This window comes from Canis lupus, chromosome 21 (genome assembly GCF_003254725.2).
Source record: "Canis lupus dingo isolate Sandy chromosome 21, ASM325472v2, whole genome shotgun sequence".
Taxonomy (NCBI): Eukaryota; Metazoa; Chordata; class Mammalia; order Carnivora; family Canidae; genus Canis; species Canis lupus.
In genome coordinates, this window is record NC_064263.1 from 23,276,458 (window position 1) to 23,303,434 (window position 26,977).

The 26,977-nt window shown below is 54.5% G+C and overlaps 1 protein-coding gene and 1 long non-coding RNA gene across 4 annotated transcripts in view; one reads left to right on the top strand and one right to left on the bottom strand.

Moving 5' to 3' along the window:
- Positions 1-2,298: 2,298 nt before the first annotated feature.
- Positions 2,299-6,908, bottom strand: LOC112642164 (uncharacterized). The gene is made up of 3 exons (XR_003125079.3): positions 6,352-6,908; positions 4,062-4,235; positions 2,299-2,645 (listed from the first exon to the last, which is right to left on the bottom strand). It is a non-coding gene; the product is annotated as an uncharacterized LOC112642164 (long non-coding RNA).
- A 908-nt stretch (positions 6,909-7,816) lies between these two features.
- GDPD5 (glycerophosphodiester phosphodiesterase domain containing 5) overlaps positions 7,817-26,977 on the top strand; it is an 86,232-nt gene continuing 67,071 nt past the window's right edge. For 2 of the 3 annotated variants that reach the window (XM_025419641.3, XM_025419643.3), the window contains exon 1: positions 7,818-8,543. The gene's annotated coding sequence lies outside the window, so the exon portion shown is untranslated. Of the gene's footprint in view, positions 8,544-26,977 lie in introns of all 3 variants that reach the window. The other variant, XM_025419642.3, reaches the window with a different exon arrangement.

A 26,977-nucleotide genomic window follows, 5' to 3' on the forward strand; every position in this document is an offset into this window, starting at 1 on the left:
CAATTTTTAAAAAAGATTTTATTTATTTATTCATGAGAGTCACACAGAGAGAGGTAGAGACACAGGCAGAGGGAGAAGCAGGCTCCCTGTGGGGAGAGCCTGCTGTGGGACTTGATCCTAGCACCCTGGGATCATGACCTGAACCGAAGGCAGATGCTCAACCGCTGAGCCACCCAGGTGCCCCTACAATTTTTTTAAAAAAGAATAAAATGCTTGGACCATTGCCTAGTACACAAAACACATTCCAGAGCAGACTCTAGACCCTTTCAGGGCCAGACTCCCCTCATAACGATACTAAGGTGTCCTTTGCCTTTTTCACTAATGTGATGTCTCACAAATGGGGAAAAACGATGGTGGTGTAACCACTGGTGCCTCCACACCCATCAGAGCTACAAACTGTCCTAGAAACGGTCAGATTCTTTGCTGCCATGCCCTCACAGTAAAACACTGCCAGCATCACTCAAGAAAGCAATAAAATTATTTTATTGATGAAACGTAAATTGGGGTGTGTGTGGGTGGCTCAGTGGTTTAGCATCTGCCTTCAGCTCAGGTTGTGATCCTGGGGTCCTGGGATCAAGTCCTGCATCCGCGGGGAACCTGCTTCTCCCTCTGCCTATGTCTCTGCCTCTCCCTGTCTCTCTCATGAATAAATAAATAAAATCTTAAAAAACAAGAAACAAGAAAATGTATTCATTATATACTGATCCTTGATTATACACCTTTTTGATATTCTGCATGACAAAATGAGAAGTATCATAAAGCACTTCTGCTGTAGACAGGAGCATCATGGTTGTCTCCGGGAAAAGCATTTGTGCAATTGTTTGAATTGTGAGTCAAACTAGCCACTTTTTTCATGGAACACCTTTTTTTTTCCTTTAAAGAAAAACTGACAGGCAAATTATGGTTATACAGACTTGAGTATCTGGCAGGCATTTTCTCAAAAATGAATAATTGAGCCTGTCATTTCAAGATAGACTGACAGTACCTGCTGCTAAGGATAAAGTTCAAGCTTGCAAGTGAAAATTAGAATTTTGGAAAACTTGTGTTCACCATTGTAAGCTTGACAGCTTCTCAATACTTAAAGATTTTTCTGATGAGATCTGTAGGAATATTTTGAATTTGATTTTTTAATTTTATGTGCTGAAATTTATCAGCATTTAAAAGATAACTTGGCGAACTATTTTTTGCCCTCACAGCCAATGCATGCTCTTACAAAATCATGCACAGGTTGGGGGGCGCCTGGGTGGCTCAGCAGGTTAAGCGTCTGCTTTGGCTCAGGTCATGATCCTAGGGTCCCAGGATGGAGGCCTGCATCGGGCTCCCTGCTTGGTGGAGAGCCTGCTTCTCCTTTTCCTGCTTCCCCTGCTTGTGCATGCATGCACGCACGTGTGCACGCACGTGTGCACGCGCGCGCACGCGCACACACACGCACACGCTCTCTCTCTGTCAAATAAGTAAATAATCTTTAAAAAATCATACATGGGTAAAAGATACGTTCAAAGTGCAAAAGAAGGGCATCTGGCTGGCTCAGCATGCAACTCTTGATCTTGGGTGGAGAGCTCACCTAAAAAAAAAAAAATGCGGGGGCTGCCGGGGGGCGGGGGGTGGGGGGGCTTAGTGGTTTAGCACAGACTTCGGCCTGGGGTGTGATCCTGGAGACCCGGGATCGAGTCCCACATCAGGCTCCACACATGGGGCCTGCTTCTCCCTCTGCCTGTGTCTCTGCCTCTCTTTCTCTCTCTGTGTATCTCTCATGAATAAATAAATAAAATCTTTAAAAAAATGCGAAACAGACCAAAAGATACGTTCTTTTCTAATTATGTATCCGTATAAGCCTGTACTTTATTTTTTTTAAGATTTTATTTATTTATTTGAGAGAGAGAGTTGGAGCAGAAGAGGCAGAGGGAGATGGAGAAGCAGGCTCTCTGCCCAATGCAGGGCTCCATCTGAAGACCCCGGGATCATGACCTGAGCCAAAGGCAGACCCACCCAGGCGCCCCGCCTGTATTTTCTTCCTAAGCTTTTCTTTGTGAGCTTCAAACGAAACAACATATTGTGTCCAATTGAACGCAGAAACAGGAGAATCCAGCTGTCTTCTATTAATACAAGCATCAAAGATATTTTTAAACCTATGAAACAATGCCACTCTTCTCACTAATTTTTGGTTTAGGAAAATATATTTTTCATAAAAATATGTTAAAATTCAATCAGATTGTTAATTACATAAATATTTTTAAGTGTATGTTTTAATTTATAATACTAAAAATACCAATATCAACCATATAAACAGATGTTCTGTGGAGTCCTCAATAACTTTTAGGTGTGAAACAGTGCCCTGAGATCCCCAAGATTGAGAGGGGGAGCTCCCATGTTAGCGCTTCAAACTATTATTCTGCAGCAGGGGGCAGCAGAGGCAGTCAAATCAAGTGACTCCCCTTGCCTTTCTTTAAAGCTTTCAGGCACTTCTTGGGTGTGACCCGCCCAGTGTGCTGCTGAAGACACAGAAGAAATCCAACGTGGAGTTCATGGGCCAGTGAGTAATGCGACTGACAATGGTGGAGCCAAGATCTGCCCTCTTGTGAGCATCCGGAGGTGCTGGTAAAGTCTTAATGATCACTGCTATTCCCACTGACCCGTGGCAAGGCCTGATGGGGAAGGAGGCAGCCCACAGGATCTGGGGTCAGAGAAGACCCTGAAGCAACCCCATCCTTTCAAGACTGGGGCTAAGGATCCAGCAGAATGCGAAGCAGGCCAGGGATAAATCTGTATTTACTTGACAGAGACATTTCCCGGAGCCATCCCCAATCCCTCCACCATATGCAAGAGGCCAGCACAGATTTATGGCTCTCACCTCTGTCTCCCTTCCACTTGCCAGCTGCACCTCCCAGCTTCCTGCCTGGGGCCCCCACTCCACCAGGCCCTCTCCCTGCAGGGCAGACTCTTCTGGCTCCTGCTTCACTGAGGCCTTCAGGCCTGATCTTCCTCACATGCCCTGGCCCCACAGGAGTCCCCCTACCCCGCCCCCCCAAGCGGGTGCTGTCTCTCCCCAGTCTCTGCTCAGTGCCTTGTCTCTAGCACCCTGCTACCTCCTCTCCTTCACGTGGCTTTGGGCTTTAGGTCCTGCTTCAAAAACAAAACCCCAAAGCCTCCAATTCTGCCTCCTGCCCCAGCTGCCACCCAAGGACCCGGAAGAGGTTGCCTACACGGTGTCCATGTGCACCCCTGCTCCTGCCTCCCCCTCCCCCTGGGGAACCACCCTCAGTCCCCAGCTGTTGACTCCAATGATTCAGGCCTGATGCTCCTGGCCTGCCCCCTTCTCCCCTTCTCCGACCAGTTTTTCTCTGACTTTCCTGGGCTCCATCCCCTGTGGGGTTTTCTGCTGCATCCTTGTGAACCACATTCCCTCCCTGGGGCTGGTCCCCTCTTACCCCAAAGCAGGCCCAGACCCCTCCAATTCTCTACCTCCCTTATCCCACATACAATCAGTAGCTTGTCTCTTTCCCTCTAAATGTTCTTGACCCGCCCACAACCACCCCTGGGGCCCAGACTCACAGCCTCATCTCTCCCTGTCATCCAGACTCTCAGAAGAGGCCCCAGCTGCTCTTCCTGCCTCTGTCTTCTCCCAAGGGCGATCAGGGTGAGCTCTGAGAAGCCAAACTGACACTGTCTCCTGCTTAGACCCTCCCAACACGCCTCTCTGCTCGCAGAACAGAAGTCAAACTATGACAAAGACCGGAGGGACAGGTCCTCCTGCGTACCTCTCCTGCCATGGGCTCTCTTGACCTTTCCCCCTCGGTACTATGGGGACAGATGTGGCCTCCTCCACACACACCATGCTACCTTGGGCCTCGCTGACTGAGCACTTTAGTCCTCATGGCCTTTGAGGGGTCACCATTTTCATCTCCATTTCACTCACGGGGACACTGAGGCAGAGAGAGTGGAGGTGACTGGGCCAGCCCAAGCTTCACATCCCAAGTGCCCTACATCCTGCATTGCCTCCACTCTGTGTAAGTGACTTTGTTACCACCTTCCTGTCCACATCCCATTCAACACACACTTACCTAGTCCCACCATCCTTTAAGGCCAGTCAGGGTTCGGATGCACTTCTTGCCCCAGTACCTGGCGTCACCTGCTTCCGTGGACGATGCTGTGCTTCCCACTAGGGGAGTCAGGCAGGCTTCTCAGAGGGTCCTTGGAAGATGGAGGAAATTCCAAGGCTGGCAGAGGATTCCACGCTGGCAGAGGCAGAGAGGCAGGAAAGCAGCATGTATTGTGAGTTCAGCTGAGCCTCCCAGCCCCACCAGCAAAAGGATGGAGCAGCATCTGCCTAATGCTCCATGATGTTCCCCCCACCCTGCCCTCACCAGCACCTAGCACAGTGCCTGCATATAATGGGTGCACCGTAAGGATTTGTTGGAAGCAAATCTCATGGGTGTGAAGTCATACAATTTGGTGGCCCTGTTTAAGAAAAAGAATGCAAGATTCCTGCTATAAATATAGGCATAAAAGCAAATAGTTATTTGCAATGAAGTTGACTACAAAGGAGCTGTGCAACAGAGCTGTGGCTGCAGTGGCTTCACTGTTAAGCCTCCTGGGGTCAGAAGGATATAAGGAGGATGGGAGGCTCAGGGAGTGCCAAGGCACGAGGCTGACCTGACCTGATGAGGTTAGCCTCTTTGGTCAAAGACACCCTGGTTCAGAACCTGCCTCTGAGCCCTCAATCACCCTCCCAGACAAACTGCCATGACCATGAATCTGTCATGCTTTGTGGAACTCTCTGGTGGCAAAAAGGTCTGATATTCCCAGGTCAGGAGACTTTCTCTTCCTGGGAGAGTAGCCAGAGGGCGAATGTGGGTGTCTGAGAACTGTTTACCAGTCACCTCATGGTGACCTTGGGCACTCTTCTCCTGGGCCCCAGGGTTGATGGAGGGGCTGTTCTGAAAGCCTCCTTTTCATTCTGGCATTCTACTCATCTGACCCGCCTAGGAAGCTCTCCCAGCAGGGGCGGCCAGAGAACTGTGCTCTGAGAGCCTTATTCATTGCCCAGTGTTGAGGTCTTAGAGGGGCCTGCTCCTCTGCTGGGTGTGGGTGGGTGGGGGCGCATTGTCATGGAGGTGCTCCCAGCCCAGTGGGGCCAACTAGACTCGAAATACATAATTACAGCACCTTCAGGCCAACATCTCAAAGACCCAAGGCAGACTACTGGGGGAGTCCAGGAAGGCTTCTCAGTGAGGAGACACTTGATTTGAGAAATGGAGCACTGATTCAGCAGTTACTTCCTGGGCACCTTCCACATGGCAGGCTCTGAGCTAGGCTCTAAGGATACAGCAGTAAAGAGGACAGATGGGCATTTGCTTCAACATTTCTTCTCTCCATCCAGCAGGGAATAGAAATTACTCAGGAGGGAAAGGGAACATGGGGTCCCAGGCAAGGAGAACAGAAAGAGCAACCCCATGGATGGGACAGACTGCACCCTGCTTGTGGATAGAGCTGCGAGAAGTTTGGTACAGGGGAGAGGGAAGTGATTGGGAGAGGAGGCCGGTGAGGTTGGCAGAGAGCAATAATGGAAGGCCTGGAACACCAGACTAGGGATTTAGGACTTGATCACGCTAGCAACTGGGAGCCACAGAAGGTTTTGAGTGGAGGGAGCAGTCAAAGGTTTCTTAGCAAAATAGACTCTTCCCAGTCCTCCTGCCACAGCCACCAGTGTGAGCTTCCCAAGGCCCACCTCCACACCCAAGCCCTGGATTTGGCTAAGAGAGGGTGCCCTCTCCCACCAGTCTGGACTACAACCTCCAGCTCACCCTCTTCCTTGTTCTTCCAACCAGACTGTCAGGCTGATGCACAACCCAAAAGGGGGTGAGGCAGGGTCTCTGGGTCCAGACCTCATTGAGGACTCCAATGCTTCACTGTGAGGCCCCCATAGCCCTCCCATGGGCTCTACATGCTTTCATACTACCTGGTTTCCCTACAAAGTGCCTCCCAATATGCCTGGCTGAAAAATTTCCAGGGCACCCGTCTGACAGCCAGTGAGTCCAGACTGGGGCCTCAGAATAATCCTGCTGGGTTTGGGATCCTGAGCAAGACCCCAACAGTCCTTGACCCTTGGAATAAAGTCTGAACTCCGTTCTGTCTGGCCCGACCACACTCTTCTCTTCCCATCAGTTCTGCTGTTCCTTCCCTGGGAGTTCTAGCTACCCTGAACTTGTCTGGATTCTTCAACAAAGAAACACTCTCCCTCACCTCCAGGGTTTTGCGCAGGTTGGCCTCTCTGCCCAGAGCACTGTCTATTCCCTGAGGTTCCCTCCTAACCTAGCTAACCCCTACTTCTGGCCTGAGCCTGCCTGTTACCTCTCCTAATCCTCCAGGATAGGCCAGGGGTCCCCAGAGGTCTTCTTTCAGACTCCATGCCTTTGCATATGCAGTCTCTTCTGCTAGGAACACCCTTCTGTCCATCGTGTGAAGTCTGGTGCCAGCCCAGTCCATACCAAGTAGCAGCACATCTTTGTATCTCTTTTACAGATGGGGAATTAGAGGATCAGAAAGGTCAAGTAACCCAGTCAAAGCCACACAGCTCTGCCCTAGTAAGTGATAGTGATGAGTGAATAGAATGCCAGGTATGGTCTTGGGAACATCGCTTGGCCTGTTTGGGCTTGGGTGTCCTCATCAGTGAAATGGGGTACCTACTGTGTAAGGTGCTGTGAGGCTTACAGAAAAGCTCTATTGTGCAGCCTCCGTTCCTTTGCTCCCCAGACCAATTAGTGGCTTTCACATGAACCCAGGAGCACGTCAACACTCATTCATTCATACATCAAAACCCTCCAACGCCTGCCCTGTGCCCTGCCCTGTGCCCTGCCCTCTGCAGCCGGCTGGGGACTCTGGGAGATAATCAAACACAGCTCCAGCCCCAAGGCGCGGGGGGAGGGCGGGGGGGGGGGGGGGGCCTGGAGCAGACCGCAGATCCGTCATTACTCAAGGACAGTGTGTGTCTGACTGCGTGAGTTAGCCTCACACGCTGCTTTTGACTTAGTCTTCCTAAAACTGACGACTCTCCTTCCCGCGGGAAATGCTGAAGAATGATCTGCTCTGAAAGAAAAGAAGAGAAAGAAAAGAGAGAAAAGAAAGGAGAAAGATCCGTTCTTTTTTTTCAAAAACTTGTTTTTCACTGCTTCCTGAAATCTGAGGATTTCACAGCTTCCAGCGTTCACCTCCGCGCCCTGAGCCCTAGAAACTGGGGAGGGGCGAAGAGCAGGCGAGCGAGGGCGGAGCCCCACCGCCCGGGGAGCCCCCGGCCCCTGGGAGGCTGCCCCGCCCCGTAAGCCCCTCACCTCCACCCTGCTCCTCTTCCTACCCCAAGCCCCGTCCCTCCCCCCGGACTCCCCGCTCCCACCCCTCGGCGGCCCCCTCGCTCGCACCCCACACGGACCGGTCGTCACCACCTCTCCCTCCACCCGGGGTGGGGCCCCGGGGACCGCGGACCCCGCCGCACTCTAGCAGCCCGCACCCCTCCATTGTCCTCCCCGGCAGGGCCCCGGGTCCGCCGGGCCGCTCTGGCCTCAGCCTCCCATTGGCTCCTGCGGCCCGGCCGCGCGGGGCGGGAGGCGGGAGGCGGGAGGCGGGAGGCGGGGCTCCGGGCGTGCCCGCCCCCTGCCCGGGGCGGGGCGGGGCGGGCGGGGCGGGGCCTCGGCGGACTCCGCCCCCTCGGCCGGGGCCCCGCGGGGCTGGCGCTCCGGCGCTGGGCGGCGCTGCCTCGGCTGGGTTCGGCTCCGGCAGCGGCTGCAGCTCCGGTGGGGGTGGGCGGCGGGGATGACAGCGGCGGAGGCGGCGGCGGCGGCGGCACCCGCGCGGGGCTGAGCGAGCCGCGGGCGAGCCGGGGGAAGAGGAGGAAGTGGAGCCGCGGCCCGGAGCTCCGGAGCCCGCCGCCGCGCCGAAGTCCGCCCCTTTGTGCGGAGCGAGCCGAGTCCGGAGCTGGGAAGTCTTCCCCGCCGCGGCTGCGAGCGTCCTCGCCGGCGCCCTGCCCCGCCTGCCCCGCCTGCCCCGCCTGCCCCAGCCGGGGGCTCTGCGCCGGGACGCTCCCGGGAACGTGGCCCGGACGCCCGAGCCCCCGACCTGACCCCGAGCAGCCGCGCGGGACGCTCCCGGCCCAGCCTACGGTCCACCGCTGCGGGCGCGTTCCTAGCCTTTCTGTAGTGAGAGCGGAGCCCCCGCCCGAGACCGGGTAGGGCAGGTGCCCCCCGCCCCCGGCTGAGCTCGAGGGGGCGCAGAAGCCCTCAGCCTCGGCTCCCGAGACCGACCCTGCAGCTGCCTTGGCCCCGGAGCTGCGGACTTGGGACCGAGCGGACGCCCAGGGAGCCCCGGCCCGGGTCCAGAGCCCGCGAGGAGTCGCAGGCGGGCCGGGCGGGCGGGCTGCGCCGGACCGAGCTGTGCTGCGAGCCCGAGCTGCCGCCTTTCCGCCGCCCCGGCGAGGGGCTCGGCGCTCGCCCCGAAGAAGGGAGCCCGGGGTCCCCGCTGGCCCGGCGGCCGGCGAGAGCCGAGAGCTGCAGGTGAGAGGGCCCCGGATGCCGGGCCAGGGCGGCCTTCGACCCCAGCCGGGCAGCGCCGGGCCAGGCGCGGGCGATCCGGTCACCAGCCGGGGCTGGGGCCGGCTGGGAGAGGGCGCGGGGAGGCGGGGGAAGGGAGAAAACGCGCACTTATTGAGCGCCCATTGTGTGCGGGTCCGCGCCCCACCCTTGCGCAAATGGTCCCTCATCTGCCGCTCACTATACTCCGTGGGATGGAAAGGTGTGGTGCTCCGCAGGGGCTCCTGCAGGCGGGGAGGCTGGGGCTCAGCGGGGTTGACGGACCCTGCGCTCTTCACTCTGGGGCTGGGGAGGGTAGGAGGGTTGGGGGGGTGAGAGGGAAAGGAGCAGAGAACCGAGAGAGAAAGGAAGTGGATAGCCGCCAGGCTGGAGGCGACGGGGAGGGGTCAAGGTGGGGCCACCGGGGCATCCGAGAGCTGATCCTGAGGCAGGGGAGGATCTCTTTCCCTCCCACTCCATGGCCAAGTCACGTCCCAGGAAAGGTGACCCAGAGTGAGGGCAGAGGTGGGAAGCTTCCCTCCTTGTGGACCCCGCACCAGGGAGCAGGGACTCCTTGCCCCTGTGTGCCACACTTAGGGTCCCTAAGACACCGTGGCATCCTGAGATGCTGCTTACTTGTTGAGAAAACTCACTCTAGCGGTCCCCAAGTCAGAGTCCATCAGAGCTGGGGAGGTGAAGCTTCTCAGCACTCACCAGCTACCCATCCTTCACATTATTAATGGGACACTGGAGGCTGGGAGTGGGGGCGGGGGTGCCACTTATCCTAGGGCCTGAAGTAAGTGAGCGGTTGAGGCAGAAAGTACACTTTAGAAAACCTTCCCAAACATCCTTCAAGATGTCCACTCCCGGTTAGCATCTTTGGGGTGGGTGGCTGGGGCTTTCCCACCCCTTATGTGAGGTCAGGGTGACCACTTATGAGGCTGCTTTGATAGTCTGTGTGATTGTTGCTGGGGCTCGAGACGGGCCCACAGCCTCGTTGCCTTTGGCCCAGACTGAAGGTCCAGCCTCAGCTTCTCCTGGGCGGAGGAACCTGCCAGACACCTCTGGCCTAGGAGGGGAGGGGCTTGCTCAAGGTCTTACAGCTGGGGCTGTCAGAACTGGGGGCACAGTGCCAGGTGTCTGGATTCACAGGCAGGGGCTCCTTCTGTTGCCCCCCTGGGGCCGTGCAAAAGAGGGGTGTTGTGAAAGATAGGTTGGCATGAACTCTGGGTTCTTGTTCTGAGGGGGGGAGGGGATGTGGCCTTGGTCTGAGGTCCTGTGGCCTTGGCTGTGACTAGTTAACCCCTGCCATGCCCAGCTTCCTGGAGTCAAGGGGAAACCACCTTGGAAAGCCCCTGGGAGGTGGAGGAGGGTAGGGTAGAGAGATCAGCTGAAGGCTGAAGCTCAGTCCCCAGGGCTGGAGGGGTTGGGGGGGCACCAGAAGAGAGAGGTACCTGAGGGGCTTGGGATTCCCCCCCAACACCCATTGGTGAGGATTCAGATTCTCATAATAATCCCTGCATCTAAACAAAGCTCCTCTTTGGTAAGATGATTTCACACCTGTGATCTCATTTCATGATCACAGAAATGGTAGAAAAGAACCTAGAGTGAGGCAGAATGGGGGTGGGGGAGGCACCTGGGACCTCTCAGATGCACCCGTGGCTCCAAGCCTCACTTGTAAAATGGGGTAGGGACAGGCTCGCTCTGTCTTACCTGCTCAGATAGATAATGGGGCCATCACACCTGGCAAACTGTCAAGTGCTCAGGAGATTTCCGTGTTTGCTAAGACTGAGCTTGTTACCAATGGCTACCACGTGTGGGATACTGAGGCTTGGAGCGATGAAGCCACTTGCCCAGGGCCTTTGAGTTTGCTTCAGGAACTGGGTGTCGACTCACGCCAGGTGCTCTGGAAGTTACCCAGATGGAAAAGACAGTGGGGCGACTAGGTCCCAATTGGGTGGGCTAAACAGCCCAGACAGCGCTAAGTCAGACCAGGCGGACGTGGAACCGCTCTGCCTCCCACTCGCCATGTGGCACTGGGCTGAGCACTTCACTCCTCAGAGCCCCGACTCCTCTGTGAATCAGAATTTCTCCTTTATAAGGTTGTTATGAGGATGAAATGAGATATAAATATATATTGCTTTGCCAAATACTTATTTCCTTCCCTATAAAGAAAGGAAGCTTGAATTTTGACCAGGAAATTCTCAGGCTTGCCTTAGATTAGAAGGCTCTATTGCAGGCTCACAGACTTGGGTTTGCCCAGCTGGGACTCTTGAATGGGTCATGTTCCCCTGGCTGCTTCCCTGTTTCACAGCCTTCTAGAATCTGTTTGGGGACCCTGGCAAAGTACTGTAGCTTCTGACCCTCTTACCCCAGGGCTGTTGGCTTCTGGGGTTGGGGGGAGCTGGTGTTCATTCCCTCTGGCCCATTGTCTGGCCTCCCCAGCCACAAAGGTGCGGTGAATAATTTATGGTTCCCCTCACTAGGGGAGCAAGAAGGCAGTCTCAGGGAAATTGCTCTGTGCTCAGCTGGGCTTCTGACCTCCCACCCCCCCCAGAGCAAGTGGGTGGTTCTTATAAGTGCTATAAGAAATCTTGGATGTGGGGGGAGGGGAACAGGTCAGGAAAAAAGGGACCTGTCATCAACACTGGCTCTTTTCCTGTTGGAGGTGGGGGCAAGGTAGACCCACAGGAAATGGTTGAAACCAAGCTAGATGAGTGAGGATCAAGCTGCGGACCTCTGATTCCAAATGGGCAGTGGGAGCCGGCAGGGAGAGGCCATTGAGGACTGGAATAACCCAGAAAGCTTCATCAAGGAGGAAAGCATCCGGCTGGGATGAAAGGCAATTTGCTATAGAGAGTAGGGGGTCCTGACGTCAGTTCAAGATTGAATCCTGACTGTGCTACTTACTGTGAGATGGTGAGCAAGACCTCTGTTTCCTCCTCTGTAAAATAAGTGTAGCTGTGGGTCATGTATGTAAAGCACATGGCACAATGGGTACTTGGTGAAGGGGTGCCTCATTGTGAACATGGGGTGGACTAGTAGCTGGACAGATGAGATGGTGTAGTAAGAGAGGCAGGGGGATCTCTGGGGTAGTAATACTGGGGTTTGTGGGCTCAGCGAGGGGATGTGGAGAAGAGGTAGAGGGCCTTGAGTCTAAGACAGAACTCACATTTCAGAAAGCGTTATGGAATCCCCATCTTCATCTTGCCTGTAAGATGAACACCAGGCCCCTTTGTTGCACATTCAAGGCCTTGCCCAGTACAGCCACTGCCTGGACGTCTGGCTTATTGCTCATCACTGTCTCCTAAGCATACCACGTAGAGCCCCATCACTGCCCCTCTGTGCTCCTTTGCTCACCTCCTTGTCTATCTAGGCCCAATTCAGGTCCTAATTTCCCCCAGAAGCAGTCCTAGATTAACTACCTCACCCTCTGGTCACATCTCCTCTGAATTTTTAACACTCATAGTAATAGTAATAAAGAATACCTGCCACTGCATCACATTTTACAGTCAGTGGAATGTATCTCCATACTCACTGTGTGGCCGATATCAACAATAGCTAATGCCCTTGAATACTTAGGAGCCACTGTGCTGAGCACTTTTATAGACACTCTCATTCACAACTCAGGGAGAGGTAGCTGCTGTTATCACCCAGAAACTGGGCTCAGAGAGGTACGTTGTCTTGATCAAGGTCACACAGCTAGACAGCGGGGAATGAGGAATCAAGCTCCTATCTGCCACTGAACAGACATCCTGTCTCCTCAACTCTACCCAATTACCGCATGTAAAAAGCCTAGAAATGAGGCTTCTTTTCAAGGCTAAAGAAGGGCCAGGTATCCAGGCCCTGGCTGTGTGAGTGCTGGGGAGTCAGCCCCCCTCTGTGGTCCTGTTTTCCCGTGTCTGTGGTAAGTGGGGTGGTGTCTGAGCCCCCGGAGCTGCAGTCTTCTGCAGTGTCCTCTGTCACCCTGGAGGGTAGAGGAGGAGACCACAGCAACCAGGGCCAGAGGATGTGGTGTGACAGGCAGCTGTGATTTTTGGCCTGGCCACTGTCTGGGCCAGCAGGCTCTGCAGTTAGCTGCTGCCCCCGCTGAAGGAGGGTGGTGGCCTGGGCTGCTGGCAGCATGGTCATTAGCCCTGCACAGAAGACCCTGTGATTGGGAGCCTCCGGGGCCAGGCCAGGTTGGCAGGGCCGAGGCCAGGCTGGCTGGGCCACGGTGGGGTCATTGACAGGGCAGCCAACAGGGCAGCTCCTTCTCCTTCTTCTTTGCAGCCTCCAAGGTGGTAACAAGTACTCACTGGGCACCAGAACTTCAGAGGCCAAGGCTTGCCCTTTTTCCTGTTATAATAGTCACAGGAATAGAGCAGTGAGGCTTCTAGCCACGCCCGAAGATGCCACCTCCTAGAAGCTTCCATGACTCCTCCCAAGCAGGCGGAATCCGAGCCTCCTTCTCCCTCCCTCACTGACGATGGGCGGTGGAGGGGGGTGGCGTAGGTCTGCTTTCCTTGCCAGCCTGTCAGAACTAGATTCTCTGCCACTCCAGTTTTCCCCTCCTGACTGTCTGGCACAAAGTAGCACCCCCTTAGTCAGGGAAGGCAGTTCAAGCTGTTCCTTGGGCAAGCTGCTCAACCTCTGCACCTCTGTTCCCTTCCCTATACAATGGGACCAATAATAACAGCACCGGGGGTGGTGCTAAATGAGATGATGAAGTGAAGTGCCCAGCCAGGCCCGGCACACAGGCAGATGTTCCCGTCAGCCTGAGTCTACTCATCTGTCCCCTCGGTGGCCCCGTAAAGAAGTGACTCGGAAAGAAGCTGATTGAAGAGTCCAGCCAGTGGTACCAGGAGGGAGGGTGTGGCAGGTGGCAGGAGGACTCCCGGAGGAGGACACTTTGCTGCCTGGGGAAGACTCCGTGTCAGAGAGCTGGGATTCCCACGCCTTCCCAGTGTGCAGGCAGCTGTTAGACATGGAGGGCCTGGAGCCAAGTTCAGGACAGGGAGCAGCGCCAGGATGGCCAGGGACCTGGTTCTTCTCAGGCGTTAGCAGCAGCCATGGCCCAGTTGGGAGGAGCCATCCAGGTCCAGGTAGCAGATGCTGGGCAGAGAATAAATCCTACCTTAAAGGGAAGCAGCGTTCATTTGGTCTATTTCCCTGTCTTTGTGTCTGTTTGTCTGTCTCAATTTCACGCATGCACATCCAAAATGTAGTTTGATTGAAGATTTTGATCTGGGGGGAGAAACAGACATCTGTCTGTAAGCAGACAGATACAAAACTTCTGAGTTGTGAAGAGCGAGCTCCTGGGGCGGGGCCAGTCCCATCTGTGTTTGTGGATGGTGATACAGAGTCATGCTTGAACCACAGCCTGAGCACACATACTTATTAACCGTGTAACTTGGGCAAGTGATTTAACCTCTCCGGGTCACAGTGTCCCCATCTGTAAAATAGGGACAACGATAGCACCTGGTGCACCCGGTTGGGGTGAGGAGTGAATGAATAATACACGTAAAGCACTTGGAATAATACCTAGCACACAGCAAGCACTCGAGGCACGCTGTTGGTGCTCCATCCCCAGCATCCAGCACAGAGTTTGACAGATCACGTGCTCAGGAAGGGCCTATAGAATGAATCCCAGGCAAAGGGCATCTGCTTTGTGTAATGAATGAATGGCCTGGGAGGGAGGGAAGGACACAGAAGCGGTGACCATACAGCATGTGACAGAATGTGGCAGGGAAGGCCAGGAGCTGGGGTTGTCCAGGGCTGGGTGGGGAGGGTATCAGGAAAGGCTTCCTGGAAGTGGTGCACCCAGAGCTGAGAGTGTGAAGGTACCTATTTACACACACGTGCACGTATACCCGAGCACCACGGCACCGCACACTTCACTGTAGTGTCAGCACAGGAAAATAAATGAGCTCAGAGAGCAGAGGTTCCTGTCCCAGGGGAGCTGGCTGGGGTAGAGCCTGGGCAGGAGCCAGATCTGCTGGACCACCACACGCTGTCTCTCCATCTGGGACATTCGGCTTTGAGGGCACCAGGAAGGCAGGTGAGGAGGAAGTGCAGGCTGTCTGAGAGTCTCGGCTCTCCCCAGGCAGCCCTAGGACAAATCTCCTGTGGAAAAGAATAAACAGGCCTTGCCCAGAATTGTTTTATATTCTTGCTTCCATAGAACACCCACCAGTAGAGGTGGTCCTCCAGCATCAATCCTGTGGCAGTTTAGTTTTTAAATAAGTAGACTCTACTTAAAAAAAAAAAAAAATGCCATAAAGAATTTATCTCACCCTCCCACCCAAGAGGCTCAAAGTGAAAGTTTTCTTCCACTGGCAGGAGTGAGGGTCCCCAAGTATCTTAAAGGAGTTTGCCCCTGAGACACCCTGAAGTCAGGGGTCCCTGGTGCTGCCTGTGCTTGTGGTTGGCTGGGGGGCCCTCAGGACACCACCTCATCCCTTAATGTTTTGCCCATTTTTTGTGTCCCTCTTGTAAAATGAGGGCTTTGAATAATAAAGCCCTTCTCTTCTTCAAGAGACAGGCAGGGAGCTTGTGGGATGGGAGAGGCTCTAGTGGGCATCTGGGCTCATGACTCTCAAGCTTTGCTGCACACTAGAGTCATTTAAGAAACTTTTCAGAGTCTTGCCTGGGCCAAAGACGAAGGTATTAGGAATTTTTAAAGTTTCCCAGGTGATGTCAGCTGCCCAGGCTTGACAAGCACCCACCACCCTCTGTGGCCTGCGTTCCTTAGCATCCTCAGGATGCTACCCCTGTGAGAAGGAGCTCATTGCTCCCAGGCTGCTCCCTCCTTTGGGGCACTGCGCTCCCTGGGCCCTTCCTGCCTAGAGAACTGGAGGAGTGGGCTGACTTTTGCAATCTGATAAGCCTGGGTTCCAACCCTCCTCTGCTCCTTGCTTGGCATCTCTGAGCCTTGGTGTCCTCATCTGAAAGTAGGAATAACAATAATCTTTCTTGGAGAGGACTATAGAGACCACAGGAGGCCACGCACAGAAAGCACTGGACAAGGGAGCAGTGTGCAGGAGAAGGTCACAGGCAGTGGCAGAGCAGGGCTACACCCAGACTCTGGACTCCCCCCACAGTGCTCTTCCCACTGCCCTAGCCACTGGAGGCTGGGTCTTAGGTGGGGGTGTGAGGAGGGATCAACACCTGGTCTTGGAGCCCTTACATGCCCCCCCCCTTTTCTGCAAGATAAGACAAGGCAGCAAGCATTTTGTTTTGCTGGGATTTGTTTTAATGGCCAAAATGTCAGGCCCTCCTTAACAATGAAGCCTTGTCTGAATCTGCTTGTTTTTCCAACCTGGACACCCAATTGCACCGCCTGCTTGGGGCCCTGTCCCACCTGGGAGAACTGAAGAATGTCAGAAGGATGGTTTTTTGTTTTGTTTTGTTTTTCATCTAGGGGAGGGTAATGGGGAGACAGTAGAGGCCTCTGTCTGGCCCTTACCAATAACTGACCCCATTTAAGTCAGCTGCCTCTGCTGGAAGCCGGTTCAACGAAATTATTTCTAGATAGTTACCAGCATGGGTTTTGTAGGCCGAAAAACTTGCATGTGAGCCCTGTCTTTGTCACTTGCTGGCAGTATGACCCTGGGTGAGTCATTTCAGCCTTCTCAGCACCAGTTTTCTCTTCTGTAAAATGCACAAGTAGGATGTACTCCTTGGGCTGTTGTGAGAAGTGAATGGATGGAGTGCTGAGTGTCTACTGGAGAGCGAGCACTTGGAAACCACCAGCTGTTGTCTTCCTTTGGAGCCGCGCTCTCCCTCCTGGTCCTTCCTTCACTGGCTGCGTCCTGCCCCTGCCTCCAGCCTGCCCCGTGTGCTAGGCCAGGCCCAGGCTGAGACAGTGGAGGTCTGTGTGCTTTGTAATAGTAACAGCATCCCCATAGCTGCTCTGCAGCTATTCGTTCCGTGTGTATTGAGAGGTGACTCCAAGGGCTGTTCCTGGAGCAGGCTGCAGAAAGGGGCTCATCCGGTGGTGGTGCTTGGTCTCCTCTGCTCTGACCCAGCCAGAGGGAGCATATCAGCCCATGGTGAACTCCTCAGGCGAGAAATGGGGCTGTGGCAAACCAAGAAAACGGCGTGCAGCCCTCAGAGCTCACAGCCCCTGGGAGCAGTTACAGTCCAGGGCTGAAGTGAGCCGAAGCTGCCAGGGCAGGAAGTGGTCAGTGGATATGGACTGGGCTGCGGCCTGCAGTAGAGGGAACCGGGAGACCCAGGGAGGGCGGGAAAGCCTCAACTATCTCTCTTCCTTCCTCCAATCTCCCACTGGGGCTTCCCACTGGGTGAACCTACCCAGAAGCCAGCGACACGGAGCCCAGTACAGATCACTGGCATCAGCCTCCCCAGCTCCAGGCAGCGTGGGGAGTGGACCTGGGTGGCAAACAGTAGGTATTCCTTGCTCACTCCCTCCATCAATAGCCATGCAGTCCAGTGGACCCACCCTCCTCAGGACTCAGTTTAAGGATCATCTGTTATTACTTGAGTATATCCCTTATGGAGGGGATCTCAGCCCCCACACCAGAGAAGAATCGAAGCATTCGAACTGGCACAGTGCCCGCAGAGAGAGGAGCTCTGAGGGTGCCTACCTTTCCATGCCTGCCTTACCCAGAGGCGCCTCAGTATCCCTTCGAGATTGGCACCTAGGCCTCTGCCTACTATGCCTGCCACTTTGTCCGGCTCCACCCCCATCTGTCCTTGGGGGACCTGGCTCTGAGTTTTCTCTAGTCTGATCACTTGAACAACCTGGGTCCCTGTCCCTCTTTGCCGGGCAGTGTGGTATAGTGGTTAGAACACAGGCCCTGAAGCCAGACTTCCCTGAAATCCTGCCTCCACCATAAAAGGCTGGAGAACTACACAACGTGCCCCTTAATCTCTTGTGCCTTGGTTTCCTCATCTGTGAGATGGGGATAACAGCGAGTACCCAGGGTTGCTGTGAAGATCAGATGAGTGAATTAACATGAAGTACATGGGACGGTGCCTGGCGAGCAGGGAGTGCCCAGTAAATGACAGCCTTTACCATGATCACAAATAATATGGTGGGAGCCCAGAACTCACTGTGCGGCTGGGCCATTAGTGAGAGGACAGGACTGTCACCGCCCTCAGTCTAGACTCCAGTGACAAGGCTATAATGGTGTCATGCAACCTGGCCACACTGTGGACACTCACTTGTCGGCTATCCACCCCTCCCCCTGGTCCTTTGCTGCAAACCATGTCCTGTGAGAAATGGCTCCTCAGTTTCCCCATCTGTGACAGAAAGCAGTTGGACTTGATGTTACCAAGTTTTGCCCCTGAGGCCAGTGGTGCCAGAAGAGGAATCAGGGTGTCCCTGCTGTGAAAGAGTCCTTGACGTGGGGTGGGGGGTGGAGGCGAGTGGTCAGGGCATAGGCCGGTTCTATTCCTAACTGGCAGGTTAGGCAGTCACGAGCAGGAAGCAAGAGGAGCTCAGAGGAGAATGAAAGAAACCAGGGAGGCTTCATGGCAAAGCTGGTGTTTGAAATGAGTCCTAAAGGTAGGTTAGGACCTCTGCTGGGCCCATTTGGACGGGAAAGGAGGCCTGGGGAGCAGTGAATAGGGGTGCGCAGCGAGCCTGGGTGCCTCAGTGGTTGAGCAGGGACCCAAAGGTAGAGTCGTGTGGGAAAACATTTGGCTTTTGAATTCAGGCAGACCTGGGTTTGAATCCTGGCTCAGTTCTGTATTGGTTCTTTGACCTTTCATTTCCCCAGCTGCGGAGAGGGGTAAGTACTTACAGGGCTAAGGCAGGGTTGTGCAGGTTCCTGCCCTGGTCAGCTTCTCCTCCACCCTGTTGCTGAGGAGAAGTCAGAGACCCAAGGGGCCTGCCTCAGTCTATGCCTCATCCCCCAGATCAGGCTGCAGGTGGCTTCCAGGGTACCCTCGCCAAGGACAGGCTGATCTCCAGAGGGAGGCAAAGGTTATGGGTAGGCTGGTGTCACCCCTTTACAGGCCCTCTGTAGAGCTGGGCAGCCATTGGTGGCTCGGGGCAGTCCTGGCCTACACCAGCCTGTAACACCCAGGACAGGCCATACCACTCAGAGCTCAGGTGCCTCCAGAGAGCCTATAAAGACCAGGCCAGGGGGATGCCTGGGGGCCTCAGCGGTTGAGTGTCTGCCTTCCGCTCACAGCATGATCCTGGTCCTGGGATCGAGTCCCACATAGGGCTCCCTTGGAGAAGCCTGATTCTCCCTCTGCCTGTGTCTCTGCCCCTCTCTGTGTGTCTCTCATGAATAAATAAATAAAATAACATCTTAAAAAAAAAAAAAAAGACTAGGTAAGGGTCGTATGGGGCCAGTCAGGCCTGGGATAGGCTATGCAGAGGGTGCTAGGCTGACACTGCAGGGCCCTGTGATGGGGTGCCCAGGTGTGGGATTTAGGAAGACCGTGGGGTTCCTGACAAGCAGGGAGCTAGAGGCATGGCCAGACAGATGTGTTGGGGTGCATTGCACGGAAAGCACTTGTGAGGCCCCCAGGACCTGGCACCTGGGGGGTAGCTGGGCAGGCCTAGGACACAGAGCCTTTCTTTTTGCAGCTGGCCTCCCCTGAGCACTCCCTCCTCCCTGACAGGAACACTGTGCATCTGCCACAACTCGCCCCCAGCGTCAGAGGAGGAGTGGAGAGATGCCCGTGGTGGGTGTGGTAGGGCCTTGATCCTCAGAGGCCTTCCCGAGAAGGGAGGTGTGCGGGCTTCCCAGTCCATCCTGGCTGCGAGGCCCAGCTCTGCCTCTTTTGATCAGAGCGTGGAAGACACCGTGCAGGCCACTCCACCTCTCGGGGCCTCAGTTACTCACCTATGAAATGAAGGCAGCAGCTCTTACCTCGCAGGCCTGTTTCGCAGCTAAAATGACATACCAGATGGGATCACAGCTCTTTGTGTTAGAGGAACCTTCACAGTCCCCCTCATCCTCTCTGTTGGTCCATTTTTAATGCTGCATCAGGAAGTTCTTTCTTGCCTTTAACTTTGATCTATTGTGCTGTAACTGGAAGCTCCTTCCTCTTGTTGAGGGCTCTGCAGAGGCGGACTGAATCCTTCCCTTCTACACATGTGCCCTGTCAGTACCTGCAGTGAGGCCGGGGGGTGGAGTGGCTGGGGGTTGGTTTTCACCTTGGGGCTTGGGGGCCTACCTGCCCAAGGCCAGAGCCTCCTGAGCCCCAGAAAGTGGGGGTGGGTGCATTATCTTGACTGTTCACACCATTCTTCCTTTCTGTGCTCAATCCATGTTCCAAAAGGGATGACTCTGGGGCAGTGGAGAGAGCCCTGAACTGGACCTAGAAGGCCTGGGTCCTGGTACCCACTTGACCTATCTTGCTATGTGGCCCAAAGCCAGTCAGCAACCTCTCTGGGCCTTGGTGAGGATGTCTGTGCCTGGGTTGTAGCTCCCTCCCATGAAGGTGTATGCAGTTCTGCCTGAAGATCATTTTTTACCTCTCCCCAACCTGGGCCTTGGACAACCTGGGAATCCAGCGGATTCGTGTCCTGCTGGTGGTAAGAGCCAAGTCCACTGTCAAACCAGGGCTCCCAAAGTCTGCAGTGAGTTCAGGATTAGATGCGGGACTTCTGGTGGGTGGAGTAGCAGCCTCCTCTTCAAACCAGGGATGTTGAGAGCTTGGATCTCCTCCCCACCGGGCTAAACTCACCCAACCAAGGTCAGTCACATTTCTTGAGTCCCTCTTGGGAGAATGTCTTTTCCCTTGTGAATTCTGCTTTAATCCCTCATGTGAGGGGAACCTAAGGCTCAAAGAGATGAGAAGACTGGCCTGAGGCCCCACCGCTTGTGAGTGGTGAGGGAGCCCAGAGCTCCTGACTTCTGCCTGGCTCCCCGTGGCACCTGGGCCATAGTTGCCCTCTGGGTCCTTGGCAAGGGCCGAGCACATGAGAGCCAGGTGGTCATGAGCAAGGCTGTCTCTGCTTTGGGATGGGCCTCTGGGAAGAAGCAGGCCAAGGAATGGAGGAGGCGGAAGGGGCAAGAGCCCTGAGTCCTGAGCTGTGGCCAGGTCTGAATGCCCCCGTGAACTTCAGTGTTTGGTTTCACGGAGGAATCATGACTTGTTTCTTGTTGGCTTTGGACACCTAATAGTTTGCCTTTATAAAACACTTTGATATCCATGGTGTCACCAAGTCCTCACAGCAATTAGTGAGAGGCAGCACGGGACTCATCTGGGAGGGCAGGAGAGGGTGAGCTCTGGAATCTGACAAACCTCAGCTTAAATTCCAGCTCCACCAACCCGTTGCCCTCAAGCACTGAGTAACCTGCTGAGCCTCCATTTGCTTTTCTGTGAAAGGGACAGTCGTTCCTCATAACAAATAGCAATAGCTGTCTTGCCAGCTATGCCCACCAGGTGAGATACGGCCTGTAACCACTGGTCCAGTGCCTGGTGCCACATAGTAGTGTTCATGATATTTAGCATCACCCCACTTTATAGGTGGGAAGATCATGTGGTGAGGTCACATAGTGATTTAGCTTGGTCCTCCAGACTTCCCGTCTGTGGCTTTTTCCTCCAGCACTTCCCTCTCTGTCCTCAAGTGACCTCACATCTCATTTATCCAGTCTTCAATGTGTGGTGCTATCTGATGAGGCCCCAAGTCTGCCCTCCCCAAGCCAAGAAACTAACAGCACCTGCCTGGCACGCAGTAGGCACTTTAAAAATGTTTGTCCTGCACACAGATATGTTGGTAAGTTAATAGAAAAACATAAGTATTTTTCCAGGCAGCTAAGCTTGTGTCCCTAACATTTCCGTCTGCTCCCTTATCCCCTTTAAAAACAACAATTTCATAGTTTAGGTTGGAAACCTTTGTGAAAAGGATAGATCACTTCCTCCCCTGCACAATACTGACATGGCTAACGTCTCTGGGACGGGCCTTGTAAACGCTGACCGTGTTGCTGGGACTGCCGAGACCCGCTGGCCCCTCTCCTGAGGGGCCCTGGCTGCTGTGCCGGCTCCGCCACAGTGTCTGCTTTGCAGATTCTTGGCTCTCCTCACCATCACCTTCATTCTGCTGCCCAAAGACCTGCCTCCACCACGCACCTTTCTTCTCTCTTGCGTGTGCACGTGTGTCTGTCTGTGTCCATCTGTGTCCTTTCTGATTTACTGCTTCTACCAGGTGGAGACTAAGAAATGGAACAATTGAATTTATTGGAATTGGTTTGTTCGTTCATTCATTCATACATATGTACATACATACAAACCTATTCAAGTAGACCTGTTCAGGGTCCTCCTAGGGATTCCATCCATCCATCCATCCATCCACCCACCCACCCCTCCCTGATTGTGGACTTCTGCAGTGGCTTGTGATCAATCAAGACATGACCACACCCTCCTGGCAGTGCGTGCAGGGAAAGAATGAGGTACATAGCGAATGCTGGTACAGGACCTACAGTTTATAATTGCCTCTGCGTGTATTACCACCCTGAGTCTTTACAGCAGCCCTGAGAATAGCATTAGCCCCATTTTGTGGATGATTAAAGCAAAGCTCAGCAAGATGAGGTCTCCTACCCAGTGGCCAGCAGTGAGCACAGGATTGTAGTGGGAACTCAGGTCACCAGCTTAGCCTGTCACCTGTTCCCTCCCTCTGTGCTCCACTTGTAAGCTATATGATGTCCCCATTCATTTTCTGCTTCTGTCACAAAAGATTGTTGGTGGTAGCTTAAGTCAGACCTGGGCCTCTGTAAAATGACCAATGCAAGGAAGTATGGCCTTGGCACAAACGCCCTTTAGGGTGCATACCTCACCCTGCAGTGGATCTGCACACACCGTCTAGTTCGTGCTTCCCAAACTGTGCTCTGAGGAGCGCTAGTCCCTGGGGTGGTAAGGGTCCTAGGATGCATGGGCATACAAATTCAGGAAATGCTAGGTCATTTAAATTGAAACAGGACTTCTCAGGGCTTTCAATGTGTTGATATAAATTAGGGATCCCAACAGTGTGCAGCCAGCCTTTCCCAAGCGTGCAGTAGCCTGGAACTCCTTTGTCACAGAACAGAGTCTGAGACTAATCGCCTAGAGAACGCTTGGGGAATAGCTGATCTGCAGAGGTCTCCAGCTAGAGCTTTCTTGCCCAGGGCTGTTTGCGTTTTGACGAGGATCACAGAGAGCATGGTTTAGCCCCAGGAAGGAATTGGTAATGATGGTGGAGTTTTGGGCAGCCGGAGGAAGTGCGAGGCCAAGATACTCTTATTCTTTCATCCACAGAACGGATCTCAGACATCTACTGTGTGCCAGGCACAGAGCCAGCATTTGGAAATGCCAAGATGAGTCTGATTAAGAACCTTCCATTTCCTTTCCCCGTGCCCATCAAGAGTTTTTTTTTTTTTTAATTTTATTTATTTATTTATTCATAGAGATGCAGAGAGAGAGACAGAGACACAGGCAGAGGGAGAAGCAGGCTCCATGCAGAGAGCCTGACGTGGGACTCGATCCCGGGACTCCAGGATCATGCCCTCGGCTGCAGGCGGCGCTAAACCGCTGCGCCACCGGGGCTGCCCACCATCAAGAGTTTTTAAAGAAAGACAAATACAAGCCTTAAGAGGAATACATGACTCTTATTGTGCAGGGTCTTTGGTGGGGCGGGGGGCGTGTGAAGCTCACTTCAGCTGGGCATTAGCCCCAGGTCCTGGGGGGTGTCGTGAGGCAGTGCCAGGAGCAGTTACCCTGGGTGCAGTGTCAGGGAGGTGAGGAGTGTGGGGAGGCTCAGAAGGAAGGAAGAGGAAGGAACGCTTCCCCTGGGATTGGCAGCCTGCGCTGGGGAGTGAGCAATCTCCAGTGAGACTCTGCAAAGAGGCACAGAGGTTATAGTGGGAGTTGTAGGGGTGGGCAGGCTCTGGCCAGAGCATTCGTGGGAAGAGCATTCGTGGGTGGCAAGAACGAGCAAAGGTGAAAGGTGGCAACCGGTGAATTACGTCTTCCGGACGCTGAAAGGAGCCAGGGTGGTGGGGAAGATAGAGGAGAGGGGGTTTGCTGGAGATGGAGCTGGAGAAGCTGCCTGGGGCAGATCAGGAGAGTCCAAACACCAGCTGAGTGGAGAGCCACACCGTGTCACTTTTATCCCAGTGTCCCCAGTACCTGGCGGTGTCCAGTTTGTAGACCGGCTGGACTCTCCCACTGTGGAACCTTGGACAAGCCCTTCTACTCTCTGGACCCCGAGTAGCCCAAGCTCCTGTTGGGCGAAGTCACCTGGCACTTCCCCTCCAGCTCTGACTCTCAGGAATCCCTGACGTGTGCGTGTGCGGGGCAAGACCAGAGCGTGTCTCCCCACCCTGCCTGAGGCCCGCTGAGCTGCCCTAGTCGGGCAGGGGCCAGAGGCTCCCTGGGTGGGGGGCAGCCCAGATGCTGAGGTCAGGCTGGCTCTGCTGGGGGAATTCGCTCCTCCCTACCCCCTCCTCCCCCAGCAGTTGGGCGCTGGGCTCAGGATGAAGTGCCTTGGTGTCCTGGATGCCGGCTCCTCTGAGGCCCCAGACTGATCTGGCAGGAAGGGGAGTTGAGCCAGCCTGGGGTTGAGGGTTGTTGTGTACGTTAAGCAGTTTGGCACAGGGGAAGTTCTACTTCCATCTTTGGGAAAATGGGTAAGTTACTTGTGAGCCTCAGTTTCCTCATCTGTAAAATGGGACCAGTAGTAATTCCCACATTGGCTTTTTTGTGGAGATTCAATGAGATAAAGTTTATGAAAGTGTATGGTAAACTAACTTACCCCATGCATGTGTAAGCCGTTCTTGTGGTTAATAACATTTATTTGTCCCAATTTCCATAATCCCCCAGGCCTCTGGCTCACTCATGTCTTTCCCGGAAGCACTCCCCAGGAGCTGCAGGTTTCTCCTGCTGAGTACATTTTATCCAGGCCAAAGCGATAGGAGCCTATGAATTATGTACAAGTAGCACATGCAGGCCAGGGCTGTGTTTGCACTCCTGTGTCTGTGTGCATTCCAATAGGAGGAGAAACTGCCCTGCCCTTCCTCTGTGCTGGGCCCTGGACCAGATACTGCCCCTCTCCAGCTGCTTCCCAGAGGCCTGTGGAGTGTTGGGTCCTGGTCTCTGGGGAAGGGTGGGGAGCACACGTAAGGAACCCCTCCTCCCAGCCTACCTATCCCATTCACAAGGCTGGGTAGCTGGGCCTGCCCACCTACAGGAGACTCTGGCCTATGTCTCTGGGGGAAAGGGGGTGGTTGAGGCTCATGGGCAGAATAAGACAGTCACCCCTCCAGCCCCTCCACTTCCCAGTTGGTGTCAGGAGGTATCAGTGAGGGTGACTCAGATCTCTGGTGTGGATGCTGCTTTATGTCAGCAGGGCCTATGCACCCCCTCTGGGGGCGGGGGACAGGCTGTAGCTTGTCACACAGAGTGTTTGGTCAAAGCCACTCTGCCCATGATGAGGTGCAGGGGGACAAGACTGGGCTATGCCCAGCATTCCTTCCCTTAGAGTTCTGAGGGTCCTTCTCGATGCCCTTGTTCCTGAGAAGCTCCCAGATGGTGTCCTGGCTCCAGCAGGGCTGGGGTCTTAACAGACAGCTGGACTCAGCTAGCACCCAGAGGCATCACAGATGCCCTGCTTAGGTTGGCATGGGGGCAGGGCGGGGGACAGGCAGGGGGAAGGATATAATGGAATAGGAACATAAACTTAAGTAGCTTATTGAAAGAAGAGCCAGTAAACATCAGCATCAATTCTCCCCCATCCTACAAAGGCCTGACACGCCCCAGTTCTTGTCCAGTTCTATCCAGTGCCTATGCAACCTTGAATTTGTGATACAGCCTTGTTTGTAAAATGCTGATGACAAGACCAACCTCACAAGGCTACTGTAAGGTCAGAGCAAACCACCCAGCAGGTGGGACATTCAGTAAGGTGCCAGGCACATAGTAGGCCACGGATTTGCAGGGAAGACCTAATTATAGCCCAGAGCAGAGAACTCAGGTTTTTAGATACTTGATGTGATCTTAAAGCAGGAAAGAGAAAATTAGAGTTAAGCTCTTTGAAAAGGTCAGTGGAGCTTAGACATGTTCTCACACCTACAACCCCAGCAGAGGAGATTCTACGTCACCGGGTGCTGGGGGAACTTCCCTCTGGGACCAGATGAGGCTCTGCAGCCAGGCTGCTCTGGGTGCGAGGCGTGACTCTGTGTATCTGCTGGTGGCCGGGGTGAGTCCCTAGTCTCCCCATCCCCGTAAGAGGTAAGGGAATGGATACCTAGCTCTCAGAGTTGTGAGATTCAGGTGAGAAATGATCTGTGAAACTTTACTGGGGATAGAAGCACAGCTGACACACAGTGGGTGCTTGGGGCATCTGTAGGAGGGTGGCCCGGGGTGCAGGCCAGAGGCTCAGGACAGAGAACCCAGCTTCACCTGCCTCCCCTGTGTCAGGGCCACGCTCTTCGGCCCCCTCACGTGGGCCTCGGGCTTCAGTCAGGTCAGGGGCTACCTGCCACCTCCTCGTGGTCATCACTGACCACCCCTCAGGCCTGCACCACAGGACTGGCAGCTCTGATGGCAGCTGGCAAGGAACTAGGCCCCTGCTCAGCTAAGAATAGAAGGCTTTGTGAGTTAAGTAGCGGCTGGATCATATCAGTCCTCCCAGCCCTGCCCACGGGGCTTATTAAGCAGGATCTGGGGCCATCGTGGATCCTCCTGGGTGGAGGAGGGAGAGGGTGGGTGAAGGGTGCCTGGGCTGCCACGGGCTTCCCCAGGACTTCTCTCTTGTTTCCACGTGATAATGATTTGATTTTTTCCGTAAGTCTCATGGCTCCTCCCTTCTTTTCCCTGGGGCTGGCTGGGGAGCATCACCCAGTGTTCCTGGGGGAAAATAATCTCAACGAGAAGTGTTCAGACAAACAAACTGGCCTCTGAGAGAAACAAACAGATCATTGAAAATGCCTTTGTCTTCAAAGAGAGAGCTGATGGGTGGTGGGCATTTATTGAGCACCTACTATATGCCAGACCCCAGGCTCAGTGTTTGTGCCCTTGCCTCATCTAACCCTCACAGGGGTGCTGCAGGGAGGTGTCCTCATCCCCACAATGTGCATGAGGACACTGAGGCCCAGCTAGTACTTGGTAGAGCTGAGATTGGAACTGAGGACCGTCCCGCCTCGTTCCTTCTGGGACTCCCCTGAGTCAGGGGAGAGGTGAGAGTCCCAATTCCTGGAGAGAACCCTGGGCATGGAGGACTTTGTCTTGGTGCACTGAACTGTGCTTTACTGTAGGTTTCTGAACTGGATTGGGAGGAGGAATTATGAGCCTATCATAAGCAGAGCAGGGGCAGGCACCTGTTCATTGAGTTGGAAGGAAACCAAATCCCCTTGGGTCTCAGACTCCCCTTCTTGGGGCAGGATCATGAGGCCATAGCTCCAGATTCCTGGTCTTGTGAACAGTGAGTGTCCCGGTCCCCCTCTCTGCAAGTCCCTGGTGCCCACCTCCTATCTCCCCTG